The 18,477-nt window shown below is 41.4% G+C and overlaps 1 long non-coding RNA gene across 2 annotated transcripts in view; it reads right to left on the bottom strand.

Annotated features, from left to right (window-relative positions):
* The window catches only part of LOC147577344 (uncharacterized), a 44,850-nt gene that overhangs the window by 19,852 nt on the left and 6,521 nt on the right, over window positions 1-18,477 (bottom strand). The window contains exons 3-4 of one of the 2 annotated variants that reach the window (XR_015240187.1): window positions 16,931-17,021; window positions 6,112-6,896 (exon numbers count right to left, since the gene is read on the bottom strand). This is a non-coding gene — a long non-coding RNA (uncharacterized LOC147577344). Of the gene's footprint in view, window positions 1-6,111; window positions 6,897-16,930; window positions 17,022-18,477 lie in introns of those variants that run through there. The other variant, XR_015240186.1, reaches the window with a different exon arrangement.

Below are 18,477 nucleotides of genomic sequence, written 5' to 3'. Positions count from 1 at the left end.
ACCAAATGTGACTTACTCAAAGCCACAAACATTTCACTGTGACAAAGGTAAGAATTAGTAACAACTACTCAAATTTAAGAACCAAACCGTGGGATGGGGCACCTGGGTGGTTCAGTCAGTTAAGCGGCCCGATTTCAGCTCAGGTCATGATCTCGTGGTTCACGCAGATCAAGCCCTGCGTCGGAATCTGTGCTGATGGCTCACAGCCTGGAACCTGCTTCAGATTCTGTGTTTCCAACTCTCTCTGCCCCTCCCCTGCTCACGCTCTCTCTCAAAAATAAATAAAAAACATTAAAAAAAAATGGGTACCTGGGTAGCTCAGTTGGTTGAGCATCCGACTTCAGCTCAGTTCATGATCTCACAGTTCGTGAGTTCGAGCCCCACATCGGGCTCTGTGTGGACAGCTCAGCCTACTTCAGATTCTATGTCTGTGAATCTGGAGCCTGCTTCAGATTCTGTGTTTCCCTCAGCTTGCATTCTCTCTCTCTCTCTCTCTTTCAAAAATAAATAAACATTAAAAAAAATTTTAAGAACTAAACCATGCACCAGGCACACTGCTAAGAGATGTTCATGTAACATATCATATTATGCTTACAACAAATGAGGGATGAAGGGGAAGGGAAAATGGTTCTTCCCCATAATCAAATATCCAGGAAATGGCAGTCTGGATTCACAGCCAGGTCTGTCAGGCTGCAAGCTCGTGTCTCCTCCTCCATGCACTATTGCCTCTCATGATATTATGATTTATAATAAGAAACTCGTATTTGGCCTTCATCCCCATTTCCGGCCCAAGGCTCCCAAAACCTTTGGAATTTCCCAAGTGATGAATCATAAAGGTGTCCTTTGTTATGTTAATGATATGACTTTTGGACCCTGACTGAGGATGGGGGCCAGGTGCCAGAGGAATCAACCCAGTGATTTAGAGGGTTAGAATTTATAGTCCCACTCTCTGACCTCAGGGAGGGGAGAGGGGCCGAAAGTTGGATCCATTGCTGAAGGCTGATAATTTAATCACCCATGTCTATGTAGAAAAGCCTTCATAAAGAACCCAAAAGGATAGGATTTGGAAAGCTTCTAGGTTGATGAATATGTGGAGATCTGGGGAAAACAGTGTGCTTGGAGAGTGTATGAAAACTTCATCTTCTTTCTCCCTACTTTGTTCTATGTATCTCTTCTATCCAGCCGTTCCTGAGTTATATCCTTGGTTCCTGAGTTATATCCTGTTATAATAAACTGATACTCTAATAAATAAAATGTTTCTCTGAGTTCCGTGAGCTGCTGTAGCAAACTAATCAAACTGGAGGAGGCGATCATAGGAACTTTGATTTGTAGCCCGTTGATCAGAAGCACAAGTAACCTAGACTTGCAATTGGCACCCTGGGTTGGAGGGGGTTGTTGGAACCTTCAGTCTATAGCTGGTTGGACAGGAGCACCGGTGACAGCCTGGACTTGTGACTGGCATCTCAAGTGGGGGGACAGGGGGGCAATCTTACAGGACTGAGTTGTTAACTTATGGAATCTGAATCTGATGTTGTCTCTAGGCAGATTGTGCCAGAATTGAGTTGAATTGAGTTGCTTGATGGTGTTGAGTTGCTTTGAGGCTTGAGATGCTTTGGAATTGGGTACAGGAATCCAAATTACCTCTCAATCTGTTTGAAAAGAATCACTGATGAGCATGGTGGAGAATACATGGGAAATTGCAAGTCTGGAAATATGAAAGCCAGTTCAAAGGTGCTCACAAAGTTCCCAGTGACACAGTAAGGGCTTGGACTTGGACAGTGGCAGAGGGATGATGATGTGGATGTATTTTAGCATCTGCCCTATCCTCTGCTGAGACTTGGCATGGGTGTTAACATGAAGATAAATGCCGCCATCCACAGGGAAGCTCCTATAGCCCACGGTATTTGTTCTCAGAAAGAGATAATCAGCTGTGAACAGGTTGGTTAAGGGTATTAACAACCTTTCTCTGAGCATCATAGAATGGACTTGGAGTACATTTCAGATGCAACTCTGAGCCAGGGCACAGCGAAGGACACCAATCAAAATGGATCCATTTTTCTAAATTCCTCCAATCAAGGAGGATAAAAATAATATAAACCCATCGGGGGCATTTTGTGAACATCTTCACCTGGGTCCAATGGGGTCTTTCTGAAATCCCAGCCCAATATCATTTTTAACAATATTCATTCTGACAATCTTTTATTGATTAAACACATGTTTAGGGAGTGTGAAGCACGCCTAAGTACATGAAGCATTGCACAATGCTTGGGGACTAGAGCAATGATGTAGTTATAGGTATATTACTCAAGAGCTTACAGTATACTACAAAGTATAAAATACAGATATAAATGACTGAAATGCAAGGGTGGCAGAGATACATGACTTCAGAAGGAATGTAGAATGGCTCTGAAAGTTGAAAAAGGACCCTTCTAGCTGAAGAGGTGTGAAGGAGAGAACAGTAAGGGAGGCTTCCTGTACAGATGACAAATAAGAGAGTGATTTAGAGGATTTTCAAGTATGTTTACTCTTTATCTCCCAGATTCTCCAGGAAAACTCGAAGGAGTGCACTATCATTATCATTATCATGTTACTATTGTTATCATATTATAAAGAGGGAACTGAGTCGCAGGGGGGTAAGTTTATTTTTTAAGGTTCACACCACCAGAGAAAATAATAAAGGCAGGACTAAAACCCTGATCTTCTGCTCCCTACTAGTCCTATTAATCTACCAATTGGTTTGGCCACGTCCCTGAGGATATGTTGGAAAGGATCTTTCATACATCGTAAGTCCCCATACCAGCTCCTTGAATAGCTGATTTTATAGACCATTTCCCAGGCACTGGGAATTGCTTTGGACTGGTCTGAGCCAACCAGCTGTGTTGTGGAGCTTTGTTGATCATATTCTCTATAAGCATGTCTCTGGAGAGTTGTTCAGATTCACAGGGCTCTGGGAGTTTCCTGTTGAGACCATTGTCCTGGAAAGAATCTGGAATGACTCTTAAATGACTTTATCTTTTCTCAGAAATACAAGCATGAGGCATTTCCAGGAGTGTGTACTCACATGTCTTCTATTTCTTGATAGACAGTGGAATGTTGTGGTTTAAATTAGAGACACTAGATTCATGTGAATGATGTCACTTTGCCACTTGATAGGCATGTTGGCACTGGACAACTTACCTAATTTCTCTGAGCTTCAATCTCCAAATCTGTACAATGCAAACAATAATAATACTGAACTCAGAGGGTGACATATAGTAAGTGCTTGATATATGTGAACTGTTATTTTAATTATACCTCTCTTCACCCTCAAAATAGTATAGACTCTTCTACTTCCAGTGAAAATATCTTTTAGAAAACAAGAGCAAAATAAAGGCTTTTCCAGATATACAAAATTTGAAAGAATTCATCAGCATCAGATCCACACACACACAAAAAGTGTTAAAGGTGTTAAAGGAACTCCATCATACAGAATGAAATAATACCAAATGAAAATATGGATCTACACAAGAGAATGAAGAGCACTGGAAATGCTAAGTACATTTAAAAACACATGAGGTTTTTTTTATTATTATTTAAATCTACTTAAAATGTAATTATCTTTTGGGGCACCTGGGTGGCTCAGTCGGTTAAGCATCTGTTTCTTGATTTCAGCTTGGGTCATGATCTCATGATTCCTGAGTTTGAGCCCCATGTTGGGTTCTGTGCTGGCAGTGTGGAGCCTGCTTGGGATTTTCACTCTCCCTCTCTCTCTCTGCCCCTGCCCCTGCCCTGCTCATGCTCTCTGTTTCTCAAAATAAGTAAACTTAAAAAATAAAAAAAATAACAAAATAACATGTAATTATCTTTTAAAAATATAATAATACCAACATACTAAGCTGTTTGTAACATGTGTATAAGGAACATTACTGACAACAGCAGTATAGTGACATAGAGGAAAATGAAATTATGCTATTGTAAGGTTCTTATAATATACATGAATGTGTATGATATCACTTGAAGGTAAACTGTGATACATGAAACCCTAAACCAACCAGTAAAATAACAAAACAAAGAATTATACCTAATAAGCGCAAAACAAAAAAGATAAAACTAAATTATAACATATGCTTATTCTAATCTAAATTAAGCTAAAAAAAGGAAAAAGAAAAACAAAGAACAGATGGGACAAATAGAATACAAAGACTTTTATGATACACTCAAACACAACCATATCAATAATCACATTTAATGTAAATGTGATCTAAACACATAACTGAAAGGCAAAGATTGTCAGATAAATTTTAAAAAGCAAGACCCAACTATATGCTGTTTATAAGAAACATATATTATTATTTTAATGCTTATTTATTTATTTTGAGAGAGAGAGAGAGAGAGCATGAGTGAGGGAGGGGCAGAGACAGAGGGAGAGAGAGAATACCAAGCAGGCTGACAGCACAGAGCCCGATGTGGGGCTTGATCTCATGAACTGTGAGATCATGACCTGAGCCCAAATCAACGTCAGAGAGGAAATCAATGAAATATAAAACAGAAATTTAATGGAGGGAAAAAAATCAATGAAACAACAACTAGTTTCTTTGAGGAGGTAATAAAATTGACAAATTTCAATATAGACTGATCAGTACAAAAAGAGTAAGAATACAAATTACCAAATTCAGGAATGAAAGAGGTTACATTACTAAAGATTTTATAAATATTGAAATCATAATAAGATAGTGCTATGCACAATGTTATACCAATAAGTTTGACAACATAGACAGAATAGATCCTTGAAAAGTTTACTCAAGATGAACTAGATAATCTGAATACCCCTATACCTATTAAAGAAATTGAATTTGCAGTTAAAATTTTTCTCATGAAGTAAAAGGGAGGGGCAGGCCCAGATAATCTTTTTGGTAAATTCCATTAAAGATTTAAAGAAGAAATTATATCAATTTGTTTATTTATGTAGATAAACTTCCAGACAATTGAAAAAGAAGGACTATTTCAACTCACTATGAGGCCATGTTTTGCTGATATTACAAGAAACCCAGACAAAAATGTTACAAGAAAATTTCAGAGCAATATTTCTCATAACCATAGATACAAAAAAAATTTAATAGACTTTTAGCAAATGAATTCAATCATATGAAAAAAATAATATAGCATGACCAAGTGGGGTTTATCTCAGGAATGCAAAACTAACTTTCTGGAAAAATGAAGAAAATAAACCAGTGAAATTTACAATATTAATAAACGAAAAATGAAAAATCATATGACCATCTCAAAAATGAAAAATAAAAACAATCGGTAAAGTCCAACTGCCATTCCTGATGGAAACTCTCAGCACATTAGGAATAAAAGAAAACTTCCTCAGCTTGGTAAGGGGCAATTACAAAAAGCCTATGGTTAACATCTTACTTTGTGGTGAAAGACTGGCTATTTTCTCCATAAGATCAAGAGCAAGACATTTATGTTCACACTTCTACTCACTATTGTACTTTTGGTTCTAGCCAGTGTAACAAAGCAAGAAAAAGAAATAAAAGGCATCCAGATTAGAAAATAAGTAAAATTCTCTTTATTCTTTTGATGATATGATCATCCATGTAGAAAATATAATGGAATCTTAAATTTTAAGAAGCTACTAGAACTAGGGGCGCCTGGGTGGCGCAGTCGGTTAAGCGTCCAACCTCAGCCAGGTCACGATCTCGCGGTCCGTGAGTTCGAGCCCCGCGTCAGGCTCTGGGCTGATGGCTCAGAGCCTGGAGCCTGTTTCCGATTCTGTGTCTCCCTCTCTCTCTGCCCCTCCCCCGTTCATGCTCTGTCTCTCTCTGTCCCAAAAATAAATAAACGTTGAAAAAATTAAAAAAAAAAAAAAGAAGCTACTAGAACTAAAATGTGAATTCAGCAAGGTTGCAGTATATGAGATCAATATACAAAATGAATTGTATTTTTACATGTTAGCAATAAACAATCAGAAATAATAATAAAAATCATTTACAATAAAATAAAAATTTATGAAATACTTAGAGATAAATATGACAATAGGTAGACAAGAACTATTCACTGAAAATAATAAATCACTGTGAGAAATTAAAGAATGATATAAATGAAAAGACATACTGTGTTCATGGGTCAGAGCATTCAATATTTTTAAGATGTCAGCTCTCCTCAAATTCATTTATAGATACAACACAATCTCAGTCAAAATCCTAGCAAGCTTTCTGGTAGAAATTGACAAGATTTTTCTAAAACACCTTGGAAAAAAGAACAAGGTTAGAGAGCTAATACTACATGATTTCAAGTCTTTTTCTAAGGCTACTGTAATCAAGATAATGTAGTGTTGGTGCAAAGATCAACAAATAGATGAATGGAACAGAATTGAGACACCAGAAATAGATCCCCACATACAGGACAACTGACAGAAGTTCAAAGGCAAATTGATCGAGAAATAATATAGTCTTTTTAACAAAGCATGCTAGAACAATTGGTATCTAAATTAAAAAAAATTCTCCTAAATCCATTTATCATGCCATATATAACAATCAGTTCAATGTGGATCATAGACCTAAATGTAAAGCTAGAAGTATAAACATTCTAGAAGAAGATACAGGGAAAAAAATCATTATGACCAATGGACTGAATGCTTGTGCCCCACCCTCAAATTCATGTTGAAGCCATAACCCCCAAAGTGATGGTTCTCGAAGAGGGGGCCTTTGGGAGGAAATTAGGATAGGATGAGATCATAAAGGTAGGTCCTTCATAATGAATCAGTGTCCTTATAAGAGAAGATACCAGAAAGCTTGCTTCTCTTCTCTTTCTCCCATGTGAGGACACAGCAAGAAAGTAGTCTGCAAGCCAGGAAGAGGGCCCTCACCAGTAACGAAATCTGCTGCCTCCTTGATTTTGGACTTTGCCACCTAGAGAATTATGAAAAATAAATGTCTATTATTTAAACCACCCAATATATAGTGCTTTAATATGCCAGACACTTGGGTTAAGCAAAGATTTCCTTGATATGACATCAAAAGCATGATCCAGAGGGAAAAAGATTTCTAAATTGCACTTTATCAAAATTAAAAGCTTTTGGGGACACCTGGGTGCTCAGTCAGCTAAGCATCTGAGTCTTGATTTTCACTCAGATCATGATTTCACAGTCATGAGATTGAGCCCCACACTGGGCTTTGCACTGAGTCCTCTCCCTCCCGCCCCCTCACTTGCTCATGCACATTCTCTCTCTCTCTCTCTCTCTCTCTCTCTCAAAATAATAATGATAAAAGCTTTTTTTTTCTGCAAGGCATTAACATATTGAAAACACAAGGCACCAACTAGGGGAAAATATCTGCAAATCATGTATCTGAAATGGATTTGTGTATACAATGGTCTCGGGATATATAAAGAACTCAATAATTAGAAAACAAATAATATGATTGAAAAAACAGGCAAAAGGTTTGAATGGACACTTCACCAAAGAAGATAGAGATACAGAAAACAAACAAATAAAGACGCTCAAAATCATTTTTAGAGAAATGCAAACTAAAACCTAGCGAGATACCTCTAAAAATATATAAGAATGGCTAAAATTAGGGGCGCCTGGGTGGCTCAGTCGGTTGGGCGACTGACTTTGGCTCAGGTCATGATCTCACGGTTCGTGGGTTCGAGCCCCGTGTCAGGCTCTGTGCTGACAGCTCAGAGCCTGGAGCCTGCTTTCGGTTCTGTGTCTCCCTCTCTCTGCACCTCCCCTGCTCGTGCTCAGTCTGTCTCTGACTCTCACAAAATAAATAAATGTTAATTAAAAAATTAAAAAAAAAATAATGGCTAAAATGAAAAAGACTGACCTTACCACGTGTTGGCAAGGATGTGGCACAACGAGAATGTTCACTTCGAATGTTCACTTTGGGAAATTGTGCCTACCATATGACCCAGCCATTCCACTCCTAGAAATGTATCCAAGAGAAATGAGACCATGTTTCCAAACAAATACATGCATGTGAATACTCACAGGAGCTTTATTTGTAGTTACTGAAATCTGGAAACAACCCATATGTCCATTAATGAATGGATAGATAAAAAATTGTGGCTTGTGAACTAACGGTGCATGCAACATGGGTGAATCTCAAAATAATTACACTGAGTGACAGAAGCCAGACACATATGGGAACATAACGTACAATTCCATTTGCACAAAATTGGGGAAAATGCAAAGTCATATGTATTGACAGAAAAAAACTCAGTTTTTCCCTAGGGAAGCAGGGGCACGGTGGAGGGGCAAGGAGAAACTACAGAGGGACACAAGGAACCTTTGGGGATGGTGAAAATGTTCATTGTCTTGATTATTGTGATGGCTTCAGAGGTTCAAACATATGTCAGAATTTATCAGATAGTACACATTAAGTTTGTGTAGCTCATCGGATGTCAATTATACCTCAAAACAGCTGTCTTAAAAATAAAATGACACAAGCTACTGAGAAAATAGGAGTATGAACACATGAAAAACAATTATTTATTGAATAATGAATAATTTCTCCTTAAAAAAAAATCATAGACTCGAGGTGCCTGGGTGGCACAGTCAATTGAGCTTCAGATTTTTTATCTCTGCTCAGGTCACAATCTCATGGTTCATGAGATCAAACCCTGTGTCGGGCTCTTTGCTGACCTCATGGAGCCTACTGGGGATTCTGTCTTTCCTTCTTTCTTCCCCTCCCCTGCTTGTTCCCTCCCTCTTTCTCCCTCTCTCTCTCTCTCTCCTGCTCTCACTCTTGCACTCTCTCTCTCAAAATAAATAAATAAACTTTAAAAAAATCATAGACTCTAAGGTTGGGAGAGTACTTGGAGATAATTCTAGATGAACCCCCTTATTTTGCAGATGAGAATAAATAGCAAAACTCAGAAAGAGAAAGCGACATGTCCAAAGCTGCACAACTAACGGGTGTTAGGTTATAGCGCTTTTTCCGTTAAGCCATCTTGTGGTGGAGAAATTGCAAGGAGCAGGAGACTTTAAAAATGTTCTATCAGGAAAATTTTCAAGCACACCCAAAACTAAAAAGAATGGCACAGAGAACTGAAATAGAGACTTTAAAGCTAAGTCCCTACCTCCATTATCATCTCATTATTTCCCACCCTAATATTCTGTTGCCTTGTCTCTAAAATGGGGCCAACGATAACTGACTTGCGAAGATCGAATAAGAGAATGCATATAATGCCTGGCACACAGCACAGGCTCCACAAATGGTCAGCTCTATTATTCATTGTGCATCATGCCTCCATCACTGGCCTTCCCACCTCACTTTTTGCCATTTCGGTAGCTCCTGCCCTGCCATCAGCCTGTTGAAGTCCTGTTCGTTGTTGTTGTTTTTTTTAGTCCCAACCTGAAGGCCACTTTCTTTTTTTTTTTTTTTTTAATTTTTTTTTAACGTTTATTTATTTTTGAGACAGAGGGAGACAGAGCATGAACGGGCGAGAGGCAGAGAGAGAGGGAGACACAGAATCGGAAGCAGGCTCCAGGCTCTGAGCCATCGGCCCAGAGCCCGACGCGGGGCGAACTCAAGGACCGTGAGATCGTGACCTGAGCTGAAGTCGGACACTTAACCGACTGAGCCACTCAGGTGCCCCAGGCCACTTTCTACATGTACCTTTCATGATCCTTCTACCCCTACTTTCCAACTATGCTAGTAATTACTACTATAGGCTGAGACCCCATAAATGGACGGTCATTTTGCGGGTGGTTTAAAGATATTACTAGGGGGGTGCCTGGGTGGCTCAGTTGGTTGTTGAGCATCCGACTTCCGCTCGGTCGTGATCTCACAGTTCGTTGAGTTCAGGCCCACGTTGACCTTTGTGCTGGACGCGCGGAGCCTGCTCTGGATTCTCCGTTTCCCTCTCTCTCTGTCCCTCCTCCACCCATGCTCACACGTTCTATCTCTCTCTCTCTCTCTCTCTCTCTCTCTCTCTCTCTCACTCTTTCTCTTTCAAAAATAAACATTGTAAAAAAATTTACATTTCTTTTTTTTTTTTTCCAACGTTTATTTATTTATTTTTGGGACAGAGAGAGACAGAGCATGAACGGGGGAGGGGCAGAGAGAGAGGGAGACACAGAATCGGAAACAGGCTCCAGGCTCCGAGCCATCAGCCCAGAGCCTGACGCGGGGCTCGAACTCACGGACCGCGAGATCGTGACCTGGCTGAAGTCGGACGCTTAACCGACTGCGCCACCCAGGCGCCCCAATTGTAAAAATATTTAAAGGTATTACCAGGGAAGTTGTAATCCCTGATCCTACAAACAGGTATATGAGCATTTTTATTTGAATACACAATTTTCTCTGGAGGGCAACAATTTTCATTAGATCTCTCAGAGGTGTGCATTATTTAAAAGCCTTGAAGAATAACTATGTCCTTGAAACAGTATGTAGGGAAAGTGTTATCATTACTCCCATTTATGGGAAGAAAATCCAAACAACTCAGGCCCAAAGAGTTGGGTCACGTCATGGCTTATCTCCTAAAAATGCAGCAGTAAGCATCATGTGCTAAGTGCTTACCTAACAGGGTCTACCGGCAATGTCTTCAGATGAGTCACCCTTTTTTCTTGGTCAGACATGGCAAAGACAGAAGGTCCACAGAGCTTTATGCCCTTTCCACGCCGGCTGTGGTTGAGCCCAACCTTTATAACAATTGCCTAAGGGGTAGCCAGCTTTCCTGAGATGTTTTTTTTTTGTGAAGAAGTATTTTGTTTGTAAGGTCCTGCTTTTAAAAAAAAAAAAAAAAAAAAAAGCCGTGGTCATTCAGGTTTGCTGTGTTGTGACAACCGAAGGGTTTGAATTTGCCCTGTGGTTTGGCCGGAGAATACAGCCAGCCACAAGCCCCATGTGCTCCGCATGAGCCCGAGCCTCAGCCAAGCTGTGCTCTGGGCTGGGTCGAGCTGGGAGGTCTTTCCAGCTCTTTCCCAAACTGCCTTCGTTTCATTTCATTTTCCTGAGTCTGGGAGCGGCAGGAGAATCGGGGGGCCTGGCTACGTAGGTATTATTAGCTCCCAGGATATTCTCCGGGCTCCGACCAACTCACTTTAATCCCCCGTGTGCTCATTCATCAAACATGCATTTTCTTTTCCTTTCCTTTCTTTTCTTTTTTTTACTGTTTTTGCAAACGTTTATTTATTTCCGAGAGAGCCAGCGTGAGTAGGGGAGGGGCAGAGAGCGGGAGACCGAGGATCTGAAGCAGCTCTGCACCAACAGCCGCGAGCCCGACGTGGGGCTTGGACTCCTGAACCAAACCTCAAGTTCATGACCTGAGCCGAGGTCAGATGCTCAATCAACTGAGCCATGCAGGTGCCCCCAAACATGCATTGTCTTAAACACTGTCTGATCATGTCAGCCTTCGCTAAAAAATCTTTTCCGCCTTCCTGTTGCCTAAAGACTCAGCGGTAGTCCTCAACCCTTTCAAGATCCTGGACCAGTGGTGACTTTTCCACAGCTGGTGTGGTGCCCAGGGCTGGTGATCTGGAAAGCCCTGTTCTCCTCCTCTCTTCCCTGTCTCCGTAAGTGGTACCGGTGCCACCTGAAGTGAGCATTCCAGGCGCTCTATCTTTCCCCACTCTCCATTTACGGCCAGGTTCAGGCTCTTCTTATCACAACACATATTTTGCCTTGGTCCACTTGGCTCCACTCGCTCGGATCCGTGCAAGCATTATTCTCTCCCAATCATGGCTGCTTTATGACTTTTGCGGGCTCTAGGCACTTCTGCCTTTATGAGCCCCTCCATCCATCTAAAACATGAATAAAAATCACATTTTAGCCATGCCTTGGTATAAAGGCAAATGTAATCCAAGCCAAGTGCATTATTATATATTTGTTTGTTTGTTTGTTTTTTAATTAAAACATTTTCACAGGCTCCAGGCTCCGGGAATGCCTAATGGATGAATGAGTCCTATAACTAACCACTACAACAGCCTCCTACCTGGCCTCCCTGCCTCCCCTCCTCCAAATCCATTTTCCTCATGATACCCAGCAGGATTTTTTTATCATTGTGAATTGGGTTGTGCCACTTTGCTGCCTGAGCACCCCTGACCAGGCACCAAAGGCTTTGCGGTTTGGGAACTAGGAATGAAGCCTCTCTTGACCACATCCATCACACGTGTAACTGGTTACGTTGGCTAGATCTCCTTCCCACACTTACTTCTAAGACATATGCAAAATACATGCAAAATGTCTCTGATATGTACAAGATATGGATTGTTTGGTGAGCCTATTGTTTTGTCATTCAACAAATAGTATCCTAACGCATGTATATCATCCTTCAACCTTCCCTTTTCACTCAGTGCTAAGTCTTGGAGATAAATTCCTGTTGCTGTACATAGATCTTTCCCATTTTCTCTCACTGGTGCTCCATACTACATCTAATCACTATTTTACCGAGGCTCATTTTTCACCTTACAAACAATGCCACAAGGAACATGCTCGCCCATGTGAGTGTTTCTCTAAGACGGATATCCTGAAGTAACATTCTCGATTCGTAGGCTATGCACATTTTTGCTTTACCAATACCCCCAGCTTGCCCTCCAAGTGGCCATGCTTGTATATTCCTACAAGCAATATACGAGTGTGCCTATTTCTCCACGGTTTCGTCAACACTAACCATCTCCAACATCCTCCGGTGATTCTTTCTGAAAAGACCTGCGAGTGATAAGCTTTTAGAGCCTGAGTATGTCTGTATTTCAGCTTCACTTACATAATCCTCTGGCTAGTGTAGAATGACAGGCTCAAAGGATTTTTCTTTTGCACATTAAGATATTTTTTCCTTCCCTCTCGTTTCCAGGTGGCTGGCAGAAAATCTGGATGTTAATCTGGTTTTCATTATTTCTTTTTGGTAATTTTTAAGATTTTAACTCTACCTCTGATATACTGAAATTTCACAGCAAGGAATCGATGTATAATTTTATGTATGTATCTCACATGAGGCTCGGTAGATCCTTTCGGTCTGAGATTCATGGTTTTGTCTCAATTCTGGGAAAACTGAGACCAATGTTTCTTTCTTTCTTTCTTTCTTTTAAAATGTTTATTTAGGGGGCGCCTGGGTGGCGCAGTCGGTTAAGCGTCCGACTTCAGCCAGGTCACGATCTCGCGGTCTGTGAGTTCGAGCCCCGCGTCGGGCTCTGGGCTGATGGCTCAGAGCCTGGAGCCTGTTTCCGATTCTGTGTCTCCCTCTCTCTCTGCCCCTCCCCCGTTCATGCTCTGTCTCTCTCTGTCCCAAAAAAAAATAAATAAATAAAATAAACATTAAAATGTTTATTTATTTTTGAGAGAGAGAGACAGAGACAGAGACAAAGAGTGGAGGAGTGGGGGCAGAGAGAGAAGGAGACACAGAATCCGAAGCAGGCTCCAGGCTCTGAGCTGTCAGCACAGAGCCCGACACGGCGCTTGAACTCACAGACTGAGAGATCATGACCTGAGCCGAAGTCAGGTGCTCAACCAACTGAGCCACCCAGGAGCCCCATGAGACCAATATTTCTTCAAAGATTTCTTCCTTTCCCTTCTCTTTATTCCATTTTTAATGAAAATTCCACTAGCCACACATAGGATCTTCTGATTCTATACTCCCCTTACTTTTCCATACTTCTGATCTCTTTATCTGGGGAAATTCCTCAGCTGGATTCTTCAGATCATTCACTTGTGACCGTTCAGCCATCATATTAGTACTGCATTTTATTTTTAATTTTAATACGTGTACTTAACATAATTATATTTAATAAATACAAAGTTATTGGTTTAATTTCACTGATTATCCAATTACTTCCTTTTGTGTTTCAATCTATTCTTTTTTCTTTCTCCTCTTCTTGTTTCATAGATGATACACCCTCCTTTAGCACTCCAGAGATAGCTTATTTTAAAATGCTGCTCTTACATTTCTGTTAACCCTATTTCCTTACATAACATTCTTCTCTTGTTGAATTTATGATCCTTTTTCCATATACAATCTTTAAAAAAAAAATATCTGTTGATGCTTGTTCGGTGCCCTTTCTGTGTTGGTGGTTTCTATTTCTTAACAAGTGACTTCATGATACAGCCTTGTCAGAATCCAGCTTCCCCATGGGACCTTGATGGCTTTCCACATGGTCAGGATGGGTTCCCACAGGATGAGTTCCCATGGTCAGGATGGGTTCCCCGGATCACTGCTACAAATTCTCATCTACAGACCTCTTTGTACAGACTTTCTCATCCACAGATCTTTCCTTTTCTTGCTTCTGAGTGCAGCCGTTCATTTATTTCTCTCATTTCTAGTCTTTCTTAGTATTTCTATGGATTGGGTACAGAAATTGGAAATTTCCATTTCTCTTGATGTCCAGGTAATATAGCCCACCCTTCTGAACCCACCAACCCTTCATTAGCTGACGTGTACTCATTCTAGTCAGCTGCCATATTACCATGACTTTGCTGACCACTTTTATAATGTAACACATGCAATAATTTAAAGTATGTATAAGGAACAAAGGTAGTATTTACTTCTCCTCTGGGTGATCAGAGAAGATCTCCCAGAAAAGCTGACATTTACGCAAGATTTCAAGGGATAAATTAGAGAACGTTCTACAAGAAAATGAGGAAGAAAATAGCAGTAAAGACCAAGAGAACCAAGTATATAAGTTCACGCATGCATGAAAGAGCGTGATGGAACCTGGAATAAACTACGAGTTTGGTACCAGTTCTAGACATTAAAGTGTGTGTGCCTAAGTGAGGGGAAGAATATAGAAGTGAAAAGAGCAATTCGACGTAAGAGTATCGTGTGAGTTGGGCTAGGCTAGATCATCTACAGAAACGAACAAAAACCAAAAGCTCTGTGGCTTTATACAACAGTTTTGTTTTTTTTTTTCTCACTCATGCAAAGTGTGCTGTGGACCCAGCGGACTTGTGAATGCAGCTGCCCTCCACATGCTGTCTCAACACTGCAGACTATTTCAATCTCATGGCACCTCATGTCAACATGAGGCTTCACGGTTCAAATGTTATTTTGAGACACTCTTATTTGACTCTTTAAGCAAAGGAGGGCGTTTAGGAAAAGGTTTAACAAAGAAGAGAATTAATGAGATTTTTTTTTTTTTTTTTTTTTTTTTAAGAATGGTGCTGTAGACAGAAAAACCAATTAGGAAGTTATTGAGATAAGCCAGTGTGAATTAATGAAGCCTTCCACTAGTGCAGTTGCGGTGGGGATGCTGGATTTGCAAGAGACTTACATGCAAATAATGGGACTTATTGATTAATGGCACATGAGGAGAAAGGAAAAAAATACATCGGAGCTGACTCTCAACTATCTGGCGTGAGTTTCTGAGCTAATGGTGGTTCACGAACATAGGTGGTGCAGGAGAATGAGCAAACTGAGAATGGAAAGATAGTAACCTCTGCTCAGTAGAAACCTCAGATGGAGGTGTGAACAGACACTTGATCGGTGGGCGTGGAACTGTGGGGAGATAATAGGCTACAGAAATAGATTTGTAAGTAATCAGTATACAACAGCATTTAAAATTGTAGTCATGAAGTGCATTAGAAATATTCAGGAAGAAGGGTTAACACTAAGCTTCTGAGTTTCAGGGCCTCAGAAAGGCCATCAAGACCCAAACATTGTATGCTAAGTTTTAAGAGTGTGTGCATATTTAAATTTTTCCCTGGGAGGAAAGACCATTCCACAAATGTTTATTAAGGTCCTACTAAGTACAAATCAAAGGCACTGGCCTGGAATTGGAAACAGAGCAGTAAACAAAAAATACAAAACTACTTGTCCACCTGGAGATTATGCTATTCCAATGGGATGGGAAGGGAGCAACAAACAAATAATAATTAAAATAAACTGTATCTTAGCTGGTGATCAGTGCCATGAAAAAAACTGAAACCAGGTCTGGGGGTTGTGAGTGTGGGTCGAAATACAAGCGATAGAATAGAGCGGTCAGGAAGGGTATCACTAAGAAGGTGACACTTTTAGAAAGAGTTGAAGGAGCTGAGGGATGGAACTATGGGGCTTTATGGGGGGTATTCCGGACAGGAGATCTAGCTTTCATTAGATTCTTAATGATTCACTAGGAAGATAAAGAATGATTCCTCTGAAGCAAGAGGAGAGCTGAGAAAACAGGGAGAGAAAGAATAGAATCATCTGGGGTCGCCTGGTTGGCTCAGTCGGTTAAGCGTCCGACTTCGGCTCAGGTCATGATCTCGCGGTCTGTGGGTTCAAGCCCCGCGTCGGGCTCTGTGCTGACAGCTCAGAGCCTGGAGCCTGTTTCAGATTCTGTGTCTCCCTCTTTCTCTGACCCTCCCCTGTTCATGCTCTCTCTTGGTCTCAAAAATAAATAAATGTTTAAAAAAAAATTTTAAAAAAAAAGAACAGAATCATCTGCAAAAGAATGCTGGTGATTGGTTGCGGGATTCAGAAAAGATGTAAAGGCAGGAGGACCTGATAGACTGAAAATAGAGTGGTGTCAAAGAACAGTATATCTTGATGAGATTGAAGTCTACTGTTACTGCAGTCTGTAGGGTGATGGAAGGAGCAGAAGACTTAGAAAGATAGGACATGGTGGTCAGAAAATGGGGCGTTTGTTATGAGCTGAGGACTTCAGAGGTGGATGTGACTATGGATGTAGTAGGTGGTTAGGGTCAAGTGGAAGAAGCCATCATTAAGGATGAGGATGTTAATGGATGAAGGCCTAGGGTCCCTCAGGATGTCAGGAGGAACGCGGAAGGAAAGGTAAGCAATAGTGCCACACACCTAAGTTCTTAAAGAAAGGAGCAAAGGATGGGAACAAGAGACTGGAAGGTGGCAGTAACAGGGATGAGCCGTTTGCCAGAGTGATAGAAGGGCAGGGGAATTTGGAAAGAGGGTGGAAAAGTACTAGTCATGAAATAGCAGTAGAGAGTTAGAGAAGTAAGGACCCTGACTCATCCATGATCCGAGTCTGCCCCCCAACCGCACCCCACGGTCTTACCCCAACTGTCCATTTGCTTCTTATGGTCTAAACAACTCTGTCCTGTGGTTGGATCTGCTTGGTCCCTGTGGCCTTAGCATCTGGGGACCCTCTGGGAGAGGGGAGACATAACGAGTGAATAGAAACTACTGTTGCTATAAAATGGACTTAGGTGAGCAAGGGTAAGGGAGGTTGGGAGGGCTTATTGGTTTCCTAGGACTTCCATAACAAAATACCACAGACTGGGTTACTTACACAGCAGAAATGTATTTTCTCACAGTTCTGTAGGCTGGAAGTCTAAGATCAATGCGTTGGCAGGTTTGGGTTCTTTTGAGACCTCTCTCCTTGGCTCGCAGATGGTTACCTTTTTACTGTGTCCTCACATGGTTGTCCCTAGGTGTCATCTGTGTCCTAATCTCCATTTCTTAAAAGGACACCAGTCATGCTGGATTAGGGACCACCCAACAGCACTTTTTTAACTTTAATTACCTTTTTCTTTTTTTTTTCAACTTTTTTTTTTTTTTTTTTTTTTGGGACAGAGAGAGACAGAGCATGAACGGGGGAGGGGCAGAGAGAGAGGGAGACACAGTATCGGAAACAGGCTCCAGGCTCTGAGCCATCAGCCCAGAGCCTGACGCGGGGCTCGAACTCACGGACCGCGAGATCGTGACCTGGCTGAAGTCGGATGCTTAACCGACTGCGCCACCCAGGCGCCCCTACCTTTTTCTTTTAATTCGAGGGAAAGAGAGAGAGAGAGAGAGTGAGCACAAGCAGGGGGGAGGGGCAGAAGGAGAGAAAGAATCTTAAGCAGGCTCCACACTCAGCATTGGAGCTCAACATAGGGCTTGATCTTCCCACCCTGGGATCATGACCGGAGCCAAAATCAAGAGCCAGATGCTTAGCCAAGTGAGCCACCCAGGTGCCCCAACTTTAATTACCTTTTGAAGGCCATATCTTTAGGGGCGCCTGGGTGGCTCAGTCGGTTACGTGTCCGACTTCGGCTCAGGTCATGATCTCGTGGTCCGGGAGTTCAAGCCCCACGTCGGGCTCTGTGCTGACAGCTCAGAGCCTGGAGCCTGTTTCAAATTCTGTGTCTCCCTCTCTCTCTGCCCCTCCCCTGTTCATGCTCTGTCTCTCTCTGTCTCAAAAATAAATAAACGTTAAAAGTTTTTTTTTAAATAAATAAATAAATAAAGGCCATATCTTTAAATGTTATCCTATTCTCAGATATTTGGGGTTGGGACTTCAACAAATGAATTTGGGAGGGGCAAAATCTCTGCTCAAACAGATGGTGTATGTCTCAACCACTTAAGAATCCCAGGATCATTCCTGAAACGTCACCTGTCCTCCTGCAAGGTCATCAAACAGAAAACCAGGTACCCTGTGTTACCGATGAGGCTAGTTCCTGGTTCCACAGACTTGAGCCCTCCAGTAAAGCTGGGCTAGATGACAGGGCTTCCTTGAGTCAGAAGTTTCAGTAGAGCACGCCCACCCCCTGCCAGAGTTTAAATCCTAACATCCTCCCCTTATCCCTCTTTGGCAAGGAGCATAGAGAAAGAAGAGTAAAG

The sequence above is a fragment of the Puma concolor genome, chromosome C2, assembly GCF_028749965.1.
Source record: "Puma concolor isolate L17-30 chromosome C2, mPumCon1.1.hap2, whole genome shotgun sequence".
Classification (NCBI taxonomy): Eukaryota; Metazoa; Chordata; class Mammalia; order Carnivora; family Felidae; genus Puma; species Puma concolor.
The sequence above is the reverse complement of the archived record's forward strand: the minus strand, read 5'-3'. Positions and strand labels throughout refer to the sequence as shown.